Here is a 20,935-nt window from a genome sequence, read left to right as displayed (position 1 = left end):
TGCTGCTCCAAGGCTTTCTTCAGGACTGCCCAAATAGCTCTGGCTTCAGCTTCTTCAACAGACTTGACTTCTAAAACCATGGAAGCATAAAAGGAAGCTTTCGTTGAGAAATCCCTCATCACATATCCTGCACCATATGCTCCAGAAATATCATCATAAGCACCATCAGTATTACACTTAATCCATCCAAAGGAGGGGGCATCCATTTGTCACATAGGTTAACAGGGGTAGTAGGTGAAACGATAAGACAGGGTTTCCTAGTTAGAAGCATTGCTTTAGCTCTAGAGAGGACATCAACATGAGTTTCTTTCAATTTTTGGAAGATTAAGTTATTTCTACTAGTCCACAGGGACCACAAGATAGAAACAAACAGACATTGAGATTCATCAGGGAGTCTAGTACAGGGATCAGTTAACTAAAACAGAAGCCAGTCAATGAAGGACTTATTCTGGAAAAAAAAATGAGTGTTGATGCAAAAATCAGAGAGAAACCAGACTCGGCTACCAAAGGGACAGAGGACCAAAACATGCATAATAGATTCTTGAGGATCATTACACCTAGCACAATCAACACTATGCATAGGCATTCTGGTATGTAAAATAGTTCTAGCAGGAAGGGCATTTCTAGATGCCTTCCAAGTAAAGACTTGGATTCTGTAAGGAACCCTGATTTTCCAAATACGCATCCAAAGATTATTACAAGGGGAATGTCTAAGACCTCTAAGCCCCAGGAAGATTTTGAAGAAAACTTGCCATTCTTTAAAAGATCTCAAGCCCTCCTATCAGGAGTGTATAACTGGCTTAAGGGAATAGTGATAATCTTCTTAACAAAAGCATCATCAAAGTGAGTGTTTAGTCTAGCCAAATTCCAAGTTCTGGTGGAATGATCAATAAAATAAGAAAATTTAAAGTTAGGGTCTGGTGGGACTAAAGGGTTTGGTTTAGCAGAGCCCAAAGTAGGGATCCATTTGTCACACCAGGGATCAATGAACTGACCATCCCCAACTATCCAGGAGATGAAAGGCTTAATGAGTTCTTTGATAGCATGCAAACACTTACAAGTCCAAGAGCATTTACCAGTGCACTTGGCATTCAAGAAATCAGTTCTAGGAAAGTATTTAGCTTTAAGAACAGTGGCAAGCATACAGTTTGGATTATCGATAATTCTCCAAGCATTTCTAGCCAGCATAGCTAGATTATTAAGTTCAGGCTTTCTAAAACCCAGACCACCTTCAGCCTTGGGGGCACATAAAATGTCTCACCCTAGCAGGTGTAGTTTTCTGTCTTTAGGATCTAGAGTCTCTCCCTACCAAAATTTACAAAGATGAGAATCTATTTGTTTATAAAGGTGTTTAGGGATAAGGAAAGCTCCCATTTGGAAGAGGGGAATGGCTTGACCAATGTGTTTAATCAAAGTAGTTCTAGCAGCTTGGAACAGGAGCTTATGTAGCCATATAGAAATTCTAGCATCCACAGCTTGGAGAATACCCATATGGGTTTGAATTTTTGAAGCTTGAAACACAGTAGGAGTGCCAATATATTTTTCTCCTAAATCCCTGTTTTGAATCTGTAGAATATCAACCAATTGAGTTTTCCTATGTTCAGGAATTTTCCTGCTAAAAAGAATGCCAGACTTGTCAAAATTTATTTCTTGGCCTGAGGCCAAGCAATATTTTTGAAGATAGTCTTTGATAATTTTAAAAATTTTAACAGTAGTTTTTGAAAACAAAAGAGAATCATCAGCAAACAACAGATGTATCATTTCTGGAGCATCCTTACAAACTTTGATACCTTCCAGAATACCTTTCTTAGAAAGGTCATCAATATAAGATGATAGAGCTTCGAATCAGATGATATAAAGATAGGGGGACAGGGGATCTCCCTGTCTCAGACCTCTTTCAGGTTGGAAAAACCTAGTAGGGCTACCATTAAGGAGGACAGAATAGGAAACTATAGAAACACACTGATTTATGAGTTTAATCCAGTGGTTAGAAAGCCCTATTTTAGTCAAAACATTTTCAAGAAAATACCATTCTAATTTGTCATAGGCTTTAGACATGTCCAGTTTTATTGCTGCAATACCTTCAATTTTGTCACTATGGTTGACAGCAAATATAGCCATATTTGCTAGCTGAATTTTATCAGAAATACTCCTCTTAGGAATGAAGGCACTTTGGTTTTGGAAAATAATAGTATTCATGAAAGAGTTTAAGTCTATTTGCAAGAGTTTTTGAAATAACTTTGTTGATGAAATTACAAAGTCCTATAGGTCTATATTGTGACACAAGTTCAGCAAGAGGAACTTTGGGAATAAGAGAAATATTGGTATGATTAAAAACCTTAGCAATATGTCCTGTTCTAAAGCAAGTTTGAGTCATGTCAATGACAGCCTCCCCTACAATATCCCAATGTTTCTAATAAAAAAGACCTGTAAAACCATCAGGGCCAGGAGCCTTTTTTCCCCCCATTTGAAAAACAGCATTCTTTATTTCCTCAGAGGTGAGAGGAAAATTTAGAAGAGAATTATCCTCAATAGTAAATTTGGTAGGAAGATCAATAAGAATCTCATCCTGAAATTGCTGAGGGTGGGAGGAATACAGGTTTTTGAAATAATTTATAAAGGAAGTTCCAATACTATCTCTATCAGTTAGAATAGTATTTGAGGAATCCTTAATCGAACTGATGGCATTTATTTTCCTCCTAAAGAGGGTTACTCTATGAAAGTAGGGTGAATTTCTGTCACCTTCCATGAGCCAAACCTCTCTGGATTTATCCTTCCAGTAAAGTTCCTCAAGATTGTAGATATATTCCAATCTGGATTTGAGCCTAGAAGTAGTGCTAGTGTCCGTAGGGTTAGAAAGTTGAACCTCAGCCAAATATTTCCTAACGGTAGATATATTGTTTTGAATATTACCAAAAGAAGATTTATTCCAATCCCTAAGACCTCTCTTGGTACTTAAAAGTTTATATTTTAGTTTATAAGTAGGATAGCCCACAACATTAACAGACCAAGAGTTAGCAATAATATCTCTGCAGGTAGGACCTTCAGTCCACATAGCCATAAAGTGGAAAGGTCTAGGCATGCAAACATCCTCATAATTGAAACCTATATGCATTGGGAACTGATCAGAGGAGTCTCTAAGTAGATTGTTTACACAGAGTTTAGGGCATAAATCCTCAGCATACTGGTGTTAGAGCACTGCTCGGTCGAACTCGCATGCGTTGCTATCTCAAGCATGTTTTTGAATGTTAGTAATCAAAACTATAAGTCTTGATTTCTAGCCCATTTATAGATGTCTCGGACTAGGAAATAGATTGTGTAGTTGAGCTTAAACTTCACGGCGTTCATCATTTAAAGACGGAGAACTATTAAGGGGAGCTTGTGGAACTTCATCGACAAAAGGTATGTGGAGACTGAAACTCATCCATCACTTAGAAAGTCTATTTCTACTCTATCTCCTATATTGAGACATAAGTCGTATATAGTTTTCTATATACACATTTGAGATTTCGAGCTGAGTTTATCTCGCTTACATATTTCTCGAAATATGTGTTTGCAAGCTTTCGCTTCGACCAAGTTTATCTTATATCATGTGAAAATTTCCGAGTAACATCTTACATGGTTTGTGTGATACAATCATTTGGTGTAGCCTTGGAATGTTTCATTATGATTATTTCAATATCTTGAAAATTGCTTTGATGCTAATAGTGTGCGAAAACGGCTATTGTCATCCTCTAACAAAGTTTCAATGATTCAAATAAAGAGTTTAGAATCATGTAACCATGTTTGGATATAAACATAATGTGTTATCACATTCGTGTATAAGTCCAAAACTGGGAACCTGAAGTATGCGAACCTGTACACCTACTGGCGGTTATTGGATGTCTGGGAAAGTATGCGTACCCGTACGCATACTGGCAAAAGTCTCACGTCCGAGAATTTCTTCCGGAGTTTGGAATGTAAATTGGTATGCGCACCCGTACACGTAATGGCGTAACCAAACTCGGTCCGGCTACTTAAGTATGCATACTCGTTTGCATACTTGAGTTGGTTACTTTCTAAAATCGGTTTCACATGAACTTAAACATTTATAAAATAAGGAATGCAATCTTTGCAAACCGTGGTTTTAATGCTCATGTATTAATTCGAGTGAATCAAACCGATTTTGCTTCAATTGTGTTCTTGTATACTTCTATGAGAATATAGCAATTGAACGACTCTTTAACTAGTTTCATTTGAGTCATTTGAACTAGTTATAGTTAAGATGAATAAGGTTGGTATGAGAGTTATCATAAGGCTAACTTCGGTTAACTATTGTTGAGCCAACATGGTGTACATGTTTGGGTACGGTTACATAAACCTAAATGAGGGTACATTTCATTTGTGTGTAACAAGCTAATTTCGATCTAACGGTTGAAAGATATTAGCTTAGTTGAATCAGGTTTTTCATCTAACGGTGAATATTGAATGCTTTGTTACCAAGGTAACTTGGATTGCAAACCCTGATTTGAAAACTATATAAAGGAGAACTCTAGCAAATGGGAAACCTAATCCCCACACCTCCTGTGTGTTACTAGTTGCATCAACTAGAGTCGATTCTTCTTTAACCTTAGGCTTCTATCGAGACCCTATAGTTTAACGACTTCAAAGACTTCATTAGGATTGTGAAGCCAGACCCAACTATTTTCTTTGTAGTAGCGTGTTCTGATCTTGCCCGATATTATCGTTTGAGTACTATCTTCTCTAAGATTGGATCGAGATTTAATCTCAGATAGGAAAGATAAAAAGTAATCACAAACATCTTCGTCTCATTGTTTGTGATTCTACAATATCTAGTTTCGCCATCATACGGAACAAGAACTTTTGGGTATTTATGTGGGAGAGAGATTTATTCAATCTATAGACTTTTCTGTGTGAGATAGATTTGTTTATCAAGTCTTCGACTCTGGGTCATAGCAACTCTTGGTTGTGGGTGAGATCAGCTAAGGGAATCAAGTGCGTAGTATCCTGCTGGGATCAGAGACGTAAGGAACGCAACTGTACCTTGAATCAGTGTGAGATTGATTAGGGTTCAACTACAGTCCAGTCCGAAGTTCATTGGTAGTAGGCTAGTGTCTGTAACGGCTTAATACAGTGTGGTGTTCAAACTGGACTAGGTCCCGGGGTTTTTCTGCATCTGCGGTTTTCCTTGTTAACAATATTTTGGTGCCTGTGTTATTTCTTTTCCGTATTATATTTTGTTACATAATTGAAATATCACAGGTTGTGCATTAAGATCAATCAATTAGATAATACAACCTTTGGTTGTTGATTTAAATTGATTGACACTTGAACATTGGTCTTTGGTACCGTTCAAGTTACTCCTCTTATATTCAATCGGGCTCGCAGATTTCTATTTGTTGATTGCAGATTGAATTAAGAGTTAGAGATATTAAACTCTTTGATATACTTTTCTCTAGATTGAGTCTGACTGTCTAGTTGATTCTCTAGAAAGTATATTGGAGTAAGTCCTCTCAGATTGCCAAACAAATTGTTGGGTGTGGTTGTTAGACCTCCGCATTTTAAATTGGTATGAGCAGGAAAACACATTAAAGACCTCATAATTCTGTGTTTGTAGAAATCTGATAATGGATAATATTGTCTCTGAAAACGCTTCACCAGAAATGGATAAACTCAACATCGAGAGTTATCTAGAAACCATCGACAAGGTTGAGAATCATGATTTAAAAAAACTCATCAATTTTTTGTATCTCGAAAAACATCGATTGATAAGGATAATTGATGGTCTTTATTGCGAAGTTTATATCAAAAAATATGAACTTCGAGAACGCTCTGAAGAGGTAGTTGACCTCCAGAAGAAGTTAGACGAACAAATCCAGATCAATTCTGATCTTGCTGCAGAAATTGCAAAACTTAAAGATTTGAAGTCTGTAAAATATTTTTCAAAGGTTTTAAATAACGCCTCTAATTCTTCTTTGAAGAATTGTCATAAGTCAAGTGATAAGCGAGGTCTAGGCTTTGTGAAACTGACAGTGCTCAGAAATCTTCGAACAAGATTTATGATGTTGGTACATGTTTATTTTGTGGTTCTCATAATCACTTTCAGCATGTTTGTTTGTCTTTCAAGAAAATACTAAAAGTTGCTGGTGATCTTCATAAGAAAGTTGTACAACTTTTGTCGTCTCTTAAAAGACATTCAATACTAACAAGAAAACCTAATGTGGTTAGTAGTGCTAGTATGGGAGCTTTTGCTCTAAAGTCAACATCACCTTTTCAATGGTTCCTTGATAGTGGGTGTAGCAGACATATGACTGGAGATCTCTCATGGTTTATCGACACAAGCGATTTTGATGGTGGACCAGTAACTTTTGGAGATGGAAGTTGCTGCTACATAAGCAAAAAGGGGACGATCAAATTACCTGGCATTCTTGAAATTCATGATGTCGTATACGTTAAAGGTATGACTGCTAATCTTCTTTCTGTTAGTAAAATCTGTGACAAAGGCCATAAGGTTGTCTTCAATGATAAAGGATGTGACATTGTCGACATTTCTGGAAAAGTGATTTTTCAAGGATCACGTGGCAAAAATAACTGTTATCGTCTAGATACTCAGTTCAATAGTTGTTGCAATTTGACTAAGGTAGAATCTACACACATTTGTCATGAGCGTTTTGGTCACATCAATTATCTTCGTCTAACTAAGATCATTAACAAAGAACTTGTTAGAGGCGTTCCCAAAATCAATGTTAAGGTTGAAGGTGTGTGTGGTGCCTGTCAAAAGGGAAAACAAACGCAAGTTCCACACAAATTATCTCGAGATATTCTCACCAAAGCTCCACTTGATTTAATTCATATGGATATCTTCGGTCCAATTCGACAATCTACAGTGGCTGGGAAGAAGTATGCTTTGGTTATGGAAGATGATTACACCAGATTCCCTTGGGTGGCGTTTTTGGCTCACAAGAATGAAACACTCAGTGAGTTCAAGATTATTGTTAATAGAATCCAGAATGAACAGGGTCACAAACTAAAGAAAATTAGAAGCGATCGTGGCACTGAATTCAAAGACCCCAAAGTATTTGAATATTGTGACTCTCTGGGAATTATTTAACAATACTCTCCACCTATCACTCCACAAGAAAATGGAGTTGCAGAAAGGAAGGATAGAAACATTCAAGAAATGTCAAGGGTAATGCTCCGTAACAAAAACTTACCATTAAGGTTTTGGGGTGAGGTTGTTTTTACGGATTGCTATTTGATGAATCGTGTTTATTTACGGTCAAAGACCTTAGACACTCCCTATCAGTTGTGGTACAGTAAGTGAAAAGGCGAGGGTACCTAAATATACCTCAATCTAAAACTTTTCCTACTTATAAGTCCGTTCTCCGAAAGTGATTGTCTATGGACTGAGTCGAGACAATACAACTAATCGGTTCACACTTCTTGTGATCGTCTATGGATACGAGATCGAGACAATACAACAACGAAGTATGTTTACTTGATACAAAGGTTCGGAATTAACCAAACACAATAGGATTGCTTATCAAGTAAATAAGAATTAGCGTTTGTGTAATTTACTTTAATTATAATAAGACAATTATAATGCGGAAAATAAAAGTAAATGACACAACAAGATTTTGTTAACGAGGAAACCGCACGCAAAAAAACCCTGGGACCTTGTCCAGAATTGAATACTCTCAGGATTAAGCCGCTACACAAAATTACACCTAACTTCGTATAGTTGAGACCAAGTAACTAACCCTATAGTTCACCTAGTTTCGTATGTATTCCCACGCCTCCGACTTATGAATAAGTCACGTACTTGGAACAATTCCTTTGGTTCGTATTCCAAACAGTAAAGGAACAACAAATCTGTTTGGTATCAACTCTATTCAACCAAGTGATATGAGTCGGACAAAGGATCCTCCGTTTATCTTAACATAAACTCCTTCGTCAGGTCCTTAGATCTATCTTATGTTCAATTACCGAATTAATCGTTTAAGATTAAGCCAACAACACCTTTAATCCGAAGAATCGTGTTGATGCCGATCTACTCAATTAATCAATCCAATCTACCACAAGGATAAACCGATTATTAATTGGATCCTCTTTTACCGAAACAAGTATTGTGCACACCAAATATTATAAAACCCAAGTCATATCTTCAATATCTTCTTTGTCTTCAAATCTTCTTAATTCTTCAATAAAAACCTGCACACAATCACTTGAATCTCTTGTGATCAATCACACACAGAACGGAGAATGTTAACAATGGATTATCACAAGATCGTCTTTAGAACTAACAACCGTCTAAAGATCCTTGTCGAAACTCTGAACTAATTTGAATGAATCTTATATCAGAAGAGAAGATTCTCAAGAATAAACAAACCAGGTGCAATCATATTTCAACCACCGTTAGTCAATCAAATCAATCGAAAACAAAAGATAAACCTTAATTATCTAGTTTCCCACCAACGGCACACGCTAGAGCTTCTCAATCCCAAAGAAGACTTTAAACTGAGTGGCCGTAAGAGATTTCACTAATTAGGTTACTCTCCTCTCCGAATAGGCGGCTACACCAGTAACAACAACAAAAGAGGAAGTCTGTTGTTACGAAGGATTAGTTTGCTAGAAAGGAAAACTTCAAGTATTTATAGACAAGAAAGTTTGGACACCAAGGAAGTTTAAAAACCGAAAATATTCTCAAGATATTCATTAAAGCACAAATTCGGTTTTTATAATTCCTGGAAATGCTCTGTCCATAAATAACGATCGAAATCTCTCGAAAAATCTAATTAGTAAATGCACATTACTAATTCTGGAATTTACCTACAAAATGAAATTAATAACCTTAATTAAAAGATTGTTAACTTACTTATGCTTCGATCCTGGGATTCTCTTCCCTTAGTCGTTAAGGAATATCTTTGAACAATTAAAGAAATAAACATTCATAGCACGTGTTCAAAGTTTGTCGACATCTTTATTTTGTAAGTTCTCTTTCACGCTTACAACCTTGAAACCGATTTGCCGCACTTCCAAACAAGTTTAGAATTGGTTCATCTGACTTTCAAGAACTATGTGATTGATCAAACCAACATTCAATCACAATCACGGGTTTAACGGTTCTACCAAAACAAGTTTCAATTCTACCTCCATGTGAGTATTGTGCTTAGTCACACTAGCTTTCCAAAATTCGGTTGACTAGGTACTAGGATCGGTTCCCCACATATATATGGTATCTAACTTATATGTGTTGCACATGTCCATAGGATCGGTTCCCCTTTGCCTAAAAACGTGTTGCACATGTCCATAGGATCGGTTCCCCTTTCTGCTATAAACCTTGATGCACCCCATACAAGGATCGGTTCCCCTTGTGATGTATTGCACCTCTTACTAGGATCGGTTCCCTTCTCCCCAAATTGGTCAGACACACAAACCCGATCATACCACAGGTGATTACTTAATATCGGTTTTACTAATAAAAGTTATACCAATACATAAGTCAGGCCTTTCTGAATAGTTCTACCAAGAACACAACAAGTTGTGAGCGGTTATACTCTATCACACATATTGGTTGTTCATAAGATATGCAATGAATAACAAAACCAATAACACCTGGCAATTTCCTTTTCGGTCCACAAACAAGTTTATGAACTTACTTCCTTAGAACACATGTAAACATTGTTCCCTAGGATGAAATCCTCACCTCATACCCATACATAATCACAATAGCATTCAAATGATTATGGCGATGTCTTATCTACAAAGTTTAATGGTTAAGCAATAAACCTCGTATTGTATTCCTTAATACTATGTCTATCTAGAGTTCAAATATGCTTCACAGTTATGTTTTCAATATGCACGACTTGAATGTTACGTTAGGGAATGAAAAAGTTCAAGTCAAATATCACTAACCTCAAGTGGAAGGATGATTTTTGTCGTTGTAGCTCCTTGCTTATTCACATCTTCAAGACTTCATAATACTTGTAATGTCTCATATCCTACTACTTTCAAGCTAACCTATACGAAGTTGACTCTAGTACATAATCAAGCGACTCTTAACATGAGTTTTGATTCACTAAAATATGAAAAACAAACTTGACATACCAACGCTTGGTGGGTTCAACCGAGCAATGCTCTAACAATCTCCCCCTTTGTCAATTTTAGTGACAAAACTCTTACATCATATGGATAAACAAATTACAAGAATTCATTACACATCCGCTTGATTCCCGATTCAACAGCACAGTAAAACTGCTTACATTCAATCCTTGAAAATTCCGCTGTTGACATTATAATAACAAAGCTAATACTCCCCCTAAGGAATATAGGTAGATATTAAATCCGCACGTCTTTGTTATACCACTTTATATGACATGTTACTCCCCCTTAGTCCGTGTTTTCACTCTTTTGTTAGATAAACATTCAAGTACCAATGTTCTTTTCCCTAGCGATGCCAATCAATATAAAATCAATGCCAGCATCACTTGTTTTACTCCATATATTTCTCCCCCTTTTTTTCACAAAAATGACAAAGAAACGAAAAAATAAAGGACAACACGAAAAGAATCTTACAAATCTCATAATAGACTTGCAAACCTGTAGAGTTAGGCACGAGGGTTCCACACATCATGTTCTGATAACCAATATCGAAACCGAAACTACAAGTAGTCTTATTTTGATATGTTACCAAGGAAACAATTGTCCGAAACAATTTTTCCAATTTAGTTTAGCAAACCAAAAAATAACTAAGCACCTTAGTCGCTTTGCTAAACCGATTGTTCAAAAACAACCGCTTAATTCGATAAGACCAAAATAAAGATAAACTCCATTTTTCTCATCAGGTTCTAATTATCCATAAACTTAGACCTTTCAATTTTAAACAAGACAAGTACTAGGTTAGTTAACTATCATTTCTTGTTAAGGCATTCGATTAGACTTGAATAACTGAAACCTTACTTCGATAAGTCTAACTAAGATCAGAATTAACTTAGTTTCTCTTATCCGCAATCGAATTGGACTAAACAACTCATCCCATGCACAATTTATTTCGATAAGCCATAAATAATTCACACAAACCAAAATAAATCAACTTGCATAATTATTCACCTCAACCGGAAGCAATTGAAACAACATAGACATTAAAAGCACCACAATTGCACCGAAATTTTGTAAGCCTAAACAATTGATACCATACAAAAGCAAGATAACAATCGTTTTTCTTAATCGGAACCAATTGAATCACACACACACATCAATTTTACAGAAATTTTGTAAGCCTAAACAATTGATGCCACACAATAAAGCAAGATAACAATAGTTTTTCTTAACCGGAACCAATTGAATCACACATCCACACACACATCATGGAATAAACATCAATTGAACCGAAATTTTGTTAAGCAAAAGCAACAAATATATATAATATAAACTTAGGCTTTTCTTAAACAGGAAAACAATTAACTAACAAGATTGTTACCTCAAATTTCGCATCCACTTCTCCAATATGATTGCAGTCTTCGTCCAGGGAGAATTGATATCCAAATATCATCACGTTGTCATCCTTATGCATAAACAAAAGAATAACAACAACCCTCAACCTTTACTAGAGAAAGGTTGAAAACCGGTTTTAACAATTGCAAGCAAAAGTTGAAAACCTTCGAAACACATATGCTTTTATGATAAACCAAAAACGATTCAACATATTGTGACTTTTTCACATATTGTTTCTATCAGAACCCATCATGATCCTTTGATAAAGCCTACCAACATGAGCTAGAACTTAATCCTGCTAAATCAAAATGTCACCCAAACCATAAGGGTTCACAATATATGAGATCGAATATTAAGGTAGCGAAACCGAAATCAAACATCCCATAAACATACATAGCAATAAGATAAAAGCAATTAAGCACAGGCTATGTAAACCAAAAACTATCACAAGAAAAATTACCAATGAAATAATTTTATTCATAATAGACCAATACAATCAATGAAAGAAATCAAAAATTGATGTCTATTATTCTCTCTCTCGTTTCTTGTGAAGATTGCTTTCAAAATCTAGATTCAAATTCCTCTGAGTACTTCATCTTTCAGTAGAAATATTCATCTCCAGCAGTTGAGAATGAAGATTTGCTAGTACTTCATTTGAATCCTTTATCATCAGTTCATGATACCTAATACAACCTTTAACAGAGTGAATCTGTTTTCTTAGAGATTCTTGAGGGTTATCATGAAGAGGAACATCATGAGTTTCAGTCATAACTGACGCACAGAGTGTTAGATCACCAAGAGATGATTTTTCTTTTTCCGATTTCTCCATTGAAATATGATAGTCTTCTTTCAGACAGGAAGAAGATTTATGGGACAAAATCAAGGAATATATATAAACAATTTTGGTTAAAGGAAACCGAAATTATTCTTTTCCAAAAATAAGAAATATTCAATATTTTTCACTAAAAGAAACAATCATGAAAAACTTGCCCAGATTTATGCTTCCTCACAATCAGAATTTTGGGAAACAAGTGAGGATGCAAAACTCAACACCATCAGTGTGTGTTGAGGTGAAAATTATTCTCACCATTCTTAGCAAAAACATCCTTAGGATGTATAGATGGTGGATTTTAGATAAGGGAAAAATTATAAAACCATAATTACGCATACTCCGGATCCGGCAATCGGATGAGTATTGAGACTCATGTCTCTCAACAAAGCGTGAAAGCTCATGCCATAAAATCTCTGACTGAGAAGGTTGTCTCTCAGAGTATCTGTAGATGTGTAGTCTCCCAGCTGAGGCCACGACACATCTCATGAATACTGAGCAATTTCAGTAATTATTTCTATATAGAATCGAAAGATTGGACGGCTCCAAGACAGCATGCCTGCTAGTATAGAGCGACAACGTCTTCAGGATGCAACCAGCTTTTCCCTGACTATATAGGAGAAATATGATACTCCAGCAAGTTCATATTGCTCAACTCTCAGATAATTAATGCTCCTAGATAGGAAGCACTGCTAGTATAGAGCCATCAGTTAATTATCTCTAATCGCCTGAATATCCAGTAATATTCTGTGATTCTTCGTTATATTTCGTCATTTCAATCCGTGGTTCTTCCCAGCAGAATTCCACGGGTTAGTGATAAATGTTCAACGAAAAAGGAATCTGAGCATCGAATAAGCCCTGATTAAAATGGTGAAAGTGTACTTAGAAATAATGCACAGACCAACTTTTGAATGCGCAAACGAGCATTTCAAAAATACGAATGAACGATGAACCTATGCAAAATAGGAAGGAAAAATAATAATAATAAAATATTAGCAAAGGCGCCAGGGACTGGGCTCACCAACCGGTCGGTCATGTCGTGACCAGTCCCACGCCCAATTTTATATTTTATCATATTTTATTATTTTTCCCTGATCTCATGAAAATTCTCTTGTTCGAGCAAATCTCCTTCGATTCAAGGAAATTCTTTAATCTCATGATATTTCTTTATGTCAAGAAAATAATAAAATTAGGGAAAGGTGTCACGGGACCGAGCACCAGCCGGCCGACCATGCCCTAGTCGTGGTCGGCCCCACACCTCACGTCCCCATTATTTTATTATTTCTCTCAATCCATGAAAATTCCCTGATTTCATGAATTTTCCCTAAAACCATGAAAATTCCCTGATTTCATTAATTTTCCCTCAACCCATGAAAAATATTATAAAATTAAGAAAACTTGTGGGACCATCCCTAGCCGGTCCCACATGCCTCTTATTTTATATTGTTGTTATTTGTTTTATTTTTCTCATTCCATGAAAACTCCCTGATTTCAACAAAATACCTTGGTTTCAACAAATCTCTCTGATTTTATGAAAATTCTCTAAAATCATGAAAATTACATAAAATTGGGAAGAGTGCCCTAGGACCGTGCCCATTGGTCGGCCGGCCATGCCTTGGCCATTGCCGGTCCCACACTCCATCGTTCCATATTTTATAATTATTTTATTTCTCTCATCTCATGGAAGTTCCCTAATTTCATAAAACTCTCCGGTTTCATGGGATTTCCCTCAATTCAGAGAAAATACGCAAAATTACATAAAACTGGGAAAGTGTGGGACCGTGCTTGTCAGCCGGCCGGCCATGTCCTAGCCGTGGCCGGTCCCGCACCTTGCAACTCTCTGTTTTATTTATTATTTTTCATCATCTTATGGATTTTTCCTAGTTTCAGCAAAACCCTGGATTCTGCATAATTTCTCAAAATGTTGCTCAAACGCGCATCGGAAAATATTGAAACTCTCAGGACTGAGACACGGACACTATGGTGACACGGGCACATCCCCTTGACCGACCAAGGGTGAACCTAAGGCTTGCAAACAGCCGGTCCCACACTTTTAATGATGTTAACCTAATTTGCTCAATTGCTCATATTAGGTTCAAACTCTTTCCAAACAATTGGGGGTTTGCTCAAACGACCATCAATTGGTCCCACGATCACCAAGAGCCGGTCCCATAACCTCTTGGTCGGTCCCTCATATTTTCATGGCTAGGTTTTGTTATTTGTCGCTCACACGAGCATTATTTTAATAAATGATTAAACCAGCATTTAATCATTCTTTCACTAACTGGTCCTCAAGAGACTTTGGTATTTTGCTCATTCGAGCATCTGGGCATTACATGGTGGAGTCATCATCCCATGTAGTCGGTCTCTGCTTCACTCGGCGGTTGATTTTGAATAAATCATCATTTCATTAAATCTAGGGTTTTTGAATACAGGGCTCTGCAAGAACATGATTCTGAGCAGATTAAAAAACTGACAATTTTATGTTGATTCCATGATCAACATTTTTATTTATTATACTCGACCCAGCAGTCAGTATCTTAAATTAATATTTTATTTGGTCATGCTACCAACAATTCATCAAATGAGAAATATTCGCTCAGATTCAAGAATATTGGTTCAACTATCAATATTCAACAATTCAGCAACACAGTTTGCTCGTCTTAGGTAATCAACATAATAATACCTCGTCTCGGCAGACATATTTAATTCATGAGTTTCAGAACATTTGCAAATAATGTTCAACTCAGCAATACATGGACTCATCGTCCCATAAAGTCAGCAACTGACTCCACAATCACGAGATATCAATCGTGTCACATGGGGGGATATTAACTAGGGTTTTGGTCTGGCGGTCTACGGTACGTGTGTTCGCCCACGACGAGAATGTGAGCAAGTCGTGCAATCAGTTGGAAGAGTCAGCAAAGTAGTGGGTGGAAAATTAACCAAGTTTTTGCACGATGAGCAACTGGTTTTAACACGATTTCCCACTTCCCCACTTTCTGATTCCAACAATTGTCACACTTCATAGGATCATGGTGTTTTAATTTAGTAATATAAAAAGACCTCTGAATCATGATTGAAAGTACAAGATTCGAATACTCGAACATTCGTCTAAACAAGGCATTTTCTCGGCAAGTTCATACAGACAATCTTTCGTCTACACGAACTCATCGTCTGAGAAATCACTCTCAATTGAGTAAAATTCAATCATTCAGAGTGTTCTCATGCTGAATTCACAACACACCCCACAATTTCATATCACCATTGATCCCACACATTTCTCAGCTTCCCTTCTACAGATCAACCCATCATCTCTTGTGACCGAATTGACTCTGGAACGTCCATTGTTCTTGGTTTAGGCCGGAGTCCCACAGATTGATCTCTCGAACTTAAAGCACTCCCTTCTTGCAGTGCATCTGTGTGAGGTTCAACATTTTGCTCGGTTCAAATAGTCTCCACACGGACGTCTCCTCAATTCCGTAAAAACCAGCAAATCGTTTTTCCCCATCTACATATTGGCGACCATAGTGGGAGATTAATCTCTCGGTTGCAATCTCACAATTTCACAAGATGGCTAGTCTTAGGTCTGGGTTAGTTACAGGTTCCAACACAAGCGACGCAAGCACTAGCAACAACAACAATGAGGATATCCCGGAAACAATTCCAGCCTCTAACACTGGCGGTGATGATGTTACTCATCCTCACGCTAACACGGAAGGTCATCCTCTGTTCGGTCGACACCCTGAGGAAGTTAGAGGAAACCCATCACCTAACATTGTTGATCTCATCAAAGTGCAAGAGACTCTTGCAAAGAATCAAACCGATATGGCTACTAAAAAGAAAGAGTTATTTAATTATCCGAAGACTCTCACTGACAAGATGTCAGAGAGAACTCAAAAAAAAGGAAAAGAAAAGGAGAAATCCTCCAATGCTGATCCTGAGGTGGTTTCAATTCATACAGTGGAAGACGACGAAGTCCGCAAAGCCGCAGACGATCCATCAGCAAACGAGCCATCAAATTTCATTACTCGGGAAGATTTGGAGCGCCTTTTGGAGAATCGTGGAAAGGATAAGACATCACATGTCCATCGTCACCAGCCTCCATATCCTGCTGCTACGCAAAGGATCCCTCCTCCGAAAGGTTACACTTCTCCAACTTTCACTCTGTATGATGGAACTGGCAAAGACACAAAAGAAGGACAAACCAGAGGCACAGGGCCCTGGCCAACGTACAGAGACTCCTGATCAAGAGGAACATGACTTTCCTCTCCCCATTGGAGAAGTGCTCGAACTACTGGATGCCTGGATCCAAGATGGTGCAATCAAATTGCCATATGTCAGAAGAGAACCAACTGAGGAGGACATGGAAAATCCTCGTTACTGTCGCTTCCACAGGTTCGTCAATCACCCCACAAGTAGATACAAAGTTTTGAAACGCATATTCAGGGAAAAGGTTGACTCAGGAGAACTTAATATGGGGCTGAAGAAGTACACAGAGATCCCCTCCCAGTCAGAACTCTCTCCATCTCTGAAGAACCAGTCAAGGAAGCAGTCCACTCATTGATAGAGCATGTCTGCGAATTACTCTATCTGTCAAAGGCACAAAAGGGAGACATGTTCACGGCTTTGAACTACATAGTATATGGAAAACGCCTGCTGATTTCAGAAGTACCTCCTGAACCTTCAACCACTGACAAAGAAATGTATGACTGGGGACTGCTCACCACAGTGCATATTAAAGGAAACAAATTTAAGAGAGCATTTGTTGGTGTCGGCACTGATGTCAACATCATTCATTTGAAAACTCTCAGAGCCGCTGGCATCACACGACAAGAGTCTACTCATGATCCCATGGAAATCAGAGATCACAAAGGGGTTTCCAGAGACGCGTATGGATATATCATCCTCAAAGTTAAAGAAAATTTGGTCTGCACTGAGACCCAGTTTTACATAATCCGAGAATACCCAGGATATGACATGATCCTTGGACGAGCTTGGATTCACGCTGGAAAGAGGGCTCCTATGCCTTCAACACGTCCTGTTGTTGAAGCGAGATATGACTCAGAAAAAATGGAGGATGCTTCCCTGTTCGAGCATATGGAGGAAGTTAAAGCCTTGACAGAACTCACACAGAGACCTGAAGAGAGTGTCCATTCTTTCGTCAAGAGGTTCCGTACTCATGCAAGTCTTATTCCTATTCATGCACCAATAATACCAATGTTGAAATATACTACTCTGGTCCGGGGACTTCTCCCTACTAACAACTTAGCGATTACCAAAATCTACGAATGGATAGTCTTACCTCAGCAATATTACACCAAATGGTTATGCTCAGAGCCTCTCCAAATTGATCATTCTATCAAGAGGTTTATTGCTGAAGATATGGCTAAGCATGACCGACAATATGCTGAATACTCCCCTCTGCGTGAGTGTCCATATGTACCACAACCATGGAATCAGCATAAAATATTCAAGGCGCGAACTACTAAACCGAACAAATTCGAGGAAGGAGATTTGGTTCTCAAGGAAACTAAACGTGATCTCTATTCTGCAAGGAGCTCCAATTGGGAAGGACCATTTATGGTTGCTAAATCCATAACCGGAGGATACTACAAGTTGATCAACACATATGGCAGAACCCTGCCAGTAATTCATGAGAATTGGCTTAAGGCGTTCGTCTGAAATTATTGAGCGTTTGAGGTACTGACGTTTGAGCATTCATGACGTCTGGATTTGGCATTTAGGATTTTCTTTCATTGTATTTCAATTACTCCAAAATGTTTGCAATACTTGTAATCAGTATTTGAATTCAACAATTTATCAAAATTCAGTTCATATTACTTAAAAGAAAATCTCTATCAAATCCAAAAGAAAATCCTCAATCATCTACGATCCAAAATCATCCAATATCAAAACCCAAATAAAAAACCTCACATCTCTCGGAAGTTCAGAAGTTCAAGAGATTATGAAAAGGAAATCAAAGAAAATCAGCAAAAAAAGAATTTTGCTCCTCTGCATCCTTCAAGACCTGCAAAGCCGCCTTCTCATTGTTCAACTCTTCAGTCAGCCTAGCAATCTTGTCTTCTTTCTCCACCACGGCATCATTGGGAAAGGGTATGTTGTTCTCACATGAGTCCTTGATAGCGTTCATTTGCTTACGAAGCCACTTTACATTGAAGCCAAGTCTTCCTGAATTCTCCAAGTTAAACTCTCAATCAAAGAGTACATCTGGAGTCAAAGTATTTCTGTCTCTAGTGCATATATCACTTACAACACGTAAGATAACACTTACTTGCATTGTTAAAGCATAAGCACGTCCAGGATTCCTGTCAACAATTATGTGGCCAAATTTCTTCCATATTTTCTCGTATAAGCCTGCATATCCAATGGGAACGCTGAACCCACCAACTAGTTCATGATACGGGAGTGATGCATCAAATGGAGGATCAAAAGAAACTCCTGCACTTGAATATTCATGCACCATTATACGGTTCTCAGTTACTGGGGCAGCTTCTACAATCAGGACAACAGTTTCTTCAGTATTCTCTACTGGTGGCTCGGTTTCTTCTATCACTGAACCAGCAACAATCGGGGTTTCCATAACTTCATTGACAACCTTCTCATGGCCTTGAAGTTCAGGGATGTTTGTATCTTCATCAATAACTCCAGGGCAGATCGATTTATCCTTATTGGTTTCAGTATCCTCAACTTCGGTATTTGGCACCTAATACGAAGATTACATGAGGTTAGAGAAATATAAACATGAAACCAAATGACATCATAAAATACAATATAAATCAGTATAAAATCATCAAGGTTCATCATTATACACTCAAGGCACGAGCAAATAGCATGAAAGTCATGAAAATACGTTTTGCGGCAAGCTCGTCTGAAGAGACTGTACTCTGCCCTGTACTAGATGAAGAACTGGGAGAAATATACAAGGAATCTTAGGATGATTTATATACCGTCCTCTTTTTATGGATGTCCTCTACCACATGTAAAAATTTCATGACAATCCGATGAACTATCAAGGAGATGTAGTCAAAACATTGAGCAACATACCGTCTGAAAAAGTTCTGAAAGTCTCCTGGAAGTTTACTGTTTCGCCTTTTTCAGACCCTGAACGTGCTCAAAACTTAAAAAGATTCTTTGATTAAAGCTTGGAAATTTTCCGGGCTTAAAGATGCATATGCAGATCGTGAAAATACGACTTCAAATGAAGGTTATACGATGTTTTTGCTAAAAAACTGGGTTCTGAATTTTCTGACGACGAATTTCGAAGAAGTTTTTCGTATATGCACATGGATTCTCATTAATTCATTCACAAATAAACAATTTCATACTTATTTTAAGAGTTTACAAGATATGTGCTTACTTGGGGTGTCTCCGAAGAGTTCAAAGAGTTGGGGTTGCCGTGTCAACATCAAGAGGCTCATTGCTTTCATTCGGTTACGAGCCTTTGGAAGTTCCTCCATCTCTATTCTCAGACGATGACCGAGTATCAGAACTCTCCACCTCCATGGCGAAATCCTCCTGGACACATTCTCAAACAATTAACATTTTACATATGAAGCATTATATTTTGCTACGAGGAAGAGTACTTACAACATTTTCTTCTTCAACGCTCGAATCAGAAATTGTCTGCCCAGCAGTAGAGAATTTAATACCATCAATACTAGATGGAGCAAAATTCTGTGACCAAATAACAAATATTGGTTTTACGATCCTAGTAATACGGATAGAAGAAGTCACGTCGGAAAAGGTGTCGACAACTCACCAAAGAAAAAACCGGGGACTTTATGGTGTTAGACAACAACTTACAATTCTTGTTCCTACCTTCTCCACCATGAATGACTGTTTCAGCTTTTGAGAAATTAACTTCAAGACGAGGTCTCATAGCACGACCATCCTGCAAAAGAAATTGAGGTGATAATCAAAGGCAATTATTTTAATTTTACGAAGAACGTGCAAAAGATACATACTGGTGAACATCCTGGAGATGTCTTTCGCTTATCATCGCCGGAGATGTGTTTCAATATGGGTCGAGAAGCAATCATATCAGCGGAAGGACGCTCTTTAACCAGAGGTTGACTAACCCTTACAAAATCATGTAAGCATTCAAATTGCTGGTTCCAGAAATCTATATAACCTGGAGTTACATAAGTAACTCGGTCAGCACAAGGGAACCAATAAGAGCTTCCTTCGACATGTGTACGGTCTAAACAAGTCTTAATTTGTTCCACCGACATTTTTCTCCTCCGAAAATTTGGAATGCACTAATCCATACCCATCTGACGGGCTGCTCTGTCAATGTTGTATTCCTCCACCGAAAAGTCTCCATATGTTGCTGCTATTAAATAACCTGGAGTGCAGCTCAACATGAAGGAATTTCACCATCGCTCAAGTCAGCACCAGATTTCAAATCCATGCTTTCTCCAGCATTGAAAGTTGTCAATTGGGAAACATGAGGAGGAATCAGCACCCAGGGACGGAAGTTAAACTCAGACTCATCGTCTACAACATCAATGAAACGCGTCTTAGATTGAGGCTGTTTTGTTGACCATCGCATAATCCTAGCGTTATCTTTCTCGGGGAAAATACGTCGAG

The sequence above is a fragment of the Papaver somniferum genome, chromosome 7, assembly GCF_003573695.1.
Source record: "Papaver somniferum cultivar HN1 chromosome 7, ASM357369v1, whole genome shotgun sequence".
In the NCBI taxonomy this organism is placed as follows: Eukaryota; Viridiplantae; Streptophyta; class Magnoliopsida; order Ranunculales; family Papaveraceae; genus Papaver; species Papaver somniferum.
Note: the sequence above shows the minus strand (reverse complement) of the source record.